Source organism: Mastomys coucha, unplaced genomic scaffold, assembly GCF_008632895.1.
Source record: "Mastomys coucha isolate ucsf_1 unplaced genomic scaffold, UCSF_Mcou_1 pScaffold2, whole genome shotgun sequence".
Lineage (NCBI taxonomy): Eukaryota > Metazoa > Chordata > Mammalia > Rodentia > Muridae > Mastomys > Mastomys coucha.
In genome coordinates, this window is record NW_022196902.1 from 22,967,455 (window position 1) to 22,971,807 (window position 4,353).

A 4,353-nucleotide genomic window follows, 5' to 3' on the forward strand; every position below is an offset into this window, starting at 1 on the left:
CCTATATTTTTTTAAAAACACATTTATACTATTACCTTATCATTTATTAATTGAAGACATTATCAACTGTTCCCTTCTTATATAAAATTTTTGCAAGGTAACAACCTGTTTACAGGTACCTCTACTGTCTTGTCTTCAATCACTGGAGACTTCAACTCTTTCTTCAGACCCAGGGTTCCCTAGCCCATCTATCCCTGTCTCCCAAGATAATTCTCTGCCTTAATGTAACCTACTTGCAAGGCCCCTTTCCCAAAGCCCCCATGGACTCCACCTCTAACTGTTACAAGGATCCCCTTAGATCTTTCCTAAAGATTCTGTCAGCCTTTCCTCTAGCCCACTAGTTTAGGTTTTATCCCTGTGAAGATATTCCATGATCAATGTAACTCCTATATTAAAAAAAATTTAATTAGAGTTGAGTTATAATTTCAGAGGACGTCCATTATCGTAATGATAGGAAGCATCAAGGCAGACATGGTACTGGAGAAGGAGCTGAGAGTTCTGCATTTAGATCAGAAGGCGGCCAAGAGACTGACGTCTGCAAGCCTTCTGGAGGTCGTTCTGTATCACACTGTCCAGACCTTAGCATATATACATATATATATATATATATATATATGTGTGTGTGTGTGTGTGTGTGTGTGTGTACATATATATACTCACCTCAAAGTCTCACCTCCAGAGTGACACACTTCCTCTAACAAGGCTACACATCCTCCAATAAGGTCACACCTCTTAATAGTGCCACTTCCCATGGGCCAAGCATACTCAAACCACCACTGAATTCTCTGCTACCCACTGGCCTGTAGAAGCATACCCTACCAGCCAAACCATGGTCTCTACATGTCCCTAAGATTCAGAGAGGGTAACAGAAACAAAGGAATGAAACATCCACCCAATAAAGAGCAGATATAAACACTTAACATTATAATCACGCCCAAACCCTGATGCCTACACACCAGTGCAAAAGCACAATCATTAATTGCCAAGAAAAAGTGTCTCCACCAGAACTCAGCAGACACACGACAATAGCCCTGAGAAATACAATACGGCTGAAGTACAGGGCAAAGATTTCAAAATAGCTTTTATGAATATGTTTAAGGACTTTAAAAAGGCATATAGGTAAATCCCTTTAAAAGTTGGTGAAAACACAAACAATGGAATGAAATGATTAAAAGTATTCAATACATGGAAGTAGAAATAGAATCAATAAAGAAAACTCAACTGAGATGAAACTGGAAATGAAATTTTCAGTTAGTAAAACAACAGACATTGAAGATAATTAGAAAAAAAATGGATACCTCAGCCACACAAGAAAAATTTTACAACCTAAAAATAGGTGCCTATCAAGGTACAAGAAGCACACATCCTCTTAGAGATAGGGGGCCATAGAAATGGAATGAGAACTGGGGGAGAGCAAATCAGGAATGGGGCAATGACTGAACTGTAAGAAAATAAAAGTAATAATAAAAAAAAATGCTGCAAGGGAAAAAGATGAAGTAACACACAAAACAGACATATAAAAATAACATCTGGATATAAACTGAGAGTCTAAAAGCCAGAAGAGTCTATAGACTCTTAAGTGATCACCTTTGCCAGCCCAGACTACTATTCCCAGCAAAACTCTCAATCACAATAGCTGGAGAAAGAAAAACATTTGACTATGAAACCAAATTTAAGAGGTATCTATCTACTCTTCCATCTCTACAGAAGATACTAAAGGGAAAACTTCAACCTGAAGAGCGTAACCACATGCAAACAAACAGAATGATAAATAATTTAATCCCAGCTGGAGAAAGCTGGTCTCCCAGGAGTGCTGGCTCACCTAAGGTCACAGGTGAAACCATTACTATTGCTCCAAGACTTGGCCCAAGAGGGACATGCCGGGAGCCAATAGGGCACACGAACAGTGGAGCAACCAGGGACAGGATCTTTCAGGTTTTAATATGCACCTAGGAGCTAACCCTATGCCATAGCTCTCCATACCTGAATCTTGCTCGCTCGGAGAGAAATGGTCTCCCAGGAGTGCTATCATACCTAAGAGCACAGGCTCACAGGCTCACAGGAGGGACAAGCTCCAGTCAGAGAAGCAAGACCAGCTAACACCAGAGATAACAAAATGGCAAGAGGCAAGCAACAGAAAACAAAACTACTTGGCATCATTGGAACCCAGTTCTGCCACCATAGCAAGCCCTGAATACCCCACCACATCAGAAAAGCAAGATTCTGATTTAAAATCACATCTCATGATGATGTTAGAGAACTTTAAGAAGGACATAAATAACTCCCTTAAAGAAATACAGGAGAACACAGGTAAACAGATAGAAGCCCTTAAAGAAGAAACACAAAAATCCCTTAAAGAACTACAGGAAAACACAACGAAACAAGTTAAATAAATTGAACAAAACCATCCAGAATGTAAAAATGGAACTAGAAACAATAAAGAAATCACAAAGGGAGACAACTCTGGAGATAGAAAACCTCGGAAAGAGATCAAGACTCACAGATGCAAGCATCACCAACAGAATACAAGAGATAGATGAGAGAATATCAGGTGCGGAAGACACCATAGAAAACATTGACACAACAGTCAAAGAAAGTGCAAAAAGCAAAAAGCTCCTAACCCAAACTATCCAGGAAATCTAGGACACAATGAGAAGGCCAAGCCTAAGGATAATAGGTATAGAAGAAAGCAAAGATTCCCAACTCAAAGGGCCAGTAAATATCTTCAACAAAATTATAGAAGAAAACTTCCCTAACCTAAAAAAAGAGATGCCCATGAACATACAAAATGCCTTTTCCCATGCGGTCTGCTCTTCTAGTTCACCTAGGACAATGGCAACAGCCAATGTACTGAACATCAGGAAGAAACTATGAGGTAAAACAAAAGAAGTCTATGAATTGTTAGATAATCCAGGAAGAGTCCTCCTGCACTCCCCAGACCAGATTACAGCAGGAAATGCAGCTAGAAAGAACCACCTGGAAGACAAAGCTGTAATCTCCAATAAAATCACCAGTTGCATATTTCAGTTGATACAGGAAGCTGGTATAAAAACTGCTTTCACCAAAATTTGGGGAGACTGCTTTCTTTGCACCCCAATGAATGGGTATGCCAAAGAATAGCAACTGGATCTTTTCTCAAAAGGAACCCTGGTGGAGGGGTATAAGGTTTATCCACCAAAAGTGGAGATGTGCTTCAAGGATGATGCAAATAATGATCCACAGTGGTCTGAGGAGCAACGCATCGCTGCAAATGTTGTTTTTCTGGACTTGTTATAGGGCGGACTGAAATAGACACCATGAGTCATGCTACACAAGCTATATTTGAAATTCAAGAGAAATTCTGCTTGCCCCAGAACTGTATGCTGGTTAATATGAAGATTGAATTTGTAGTTGATGTAACCACCAAAGAGATCGCTCTTGCCAATGTTATTGATAATGATTCCTGGAGACTATGGCCATCAGGAGATTGGAGCCAGCAGAGACACAAGCAGCCTTACTATGATCTCAAAGAAGTAATTCCGGAAGAACCCCAGATGGTAAAGAAAAAGTTAGAGTGGGTTGCAGATGGAGTGTAGTTGCTTCTCAAATCAGACAGCCAATGCAGGGTGGAAGTGTTGGTGGGATCAATCTCTGACCTTGGTCACTGTGAAAAAATTAAGAAAGCTTGTGGAAATTTTGGGATTCCATGAGAACTTAGAATAACATCCGCAAATAAAGGATCAGATAAAATTTTAGGATTAAGGCAGAGTATGAAGGGGATGTCATACCTACTATATTTGTTGCAGTGGCAGGCAAAAGCAATGGTCTAGCCCAAGTGATGTCTGGTAATACTGCATATCCAGTTATCAGCTGTCCCCCAGTCACACCAGACTGACATGCTCAAGATGTGTGGTCATCTCTTTGACTGCCCAGTGGTCTTGGTTGTTCAACTATACTTTCTGCAGAAGGATCAGCTCAATTTGCTGCTCAGATATTTGGGTTAGACTATCATTTGGTGTGGGCCAAACTTCAAGCAAGCCTATTGAACACATAGGTATCCTTAAAGCTGGCTAATAAGAAAATCAGAGAATGCAATTTGTAAAAAGGCAATTAACTTGTAGGAGAAAAGTTACATATTCTTAGATTGGAGTTAAAGAAAAAAAAATCAAGCAAAATGATTTCACATATGAGAAAACAATTCAGTTTAATAATAAACAAATGGTTGCCAATGTTTACAATTTGGCATATTGTCAGTGGATATTATTAATATTTTCTAGCTCTACATAATGAAACGTCCCTGTAACCTTAGTACTACAAAGGCTGAGGCAGCAAAATCATTAAGTTCAAGGCAACCCTGATCTGTATTGACACTCT

At 39.6% G+C, this 4,353-nt stretch overlaps 1 pseudogene; it reads left to right on the plus strand.

Annotated features, from left to right (window-relative positions):
* Positions 1-2,832: 2,832 nt before the first annotated feature.
* Positions 2,833-4,081, plus strand: LOC116097728 (annotated as a pseudogene).
* Positions 4,082-4,353: the final 272 nt, after the last annotated feature.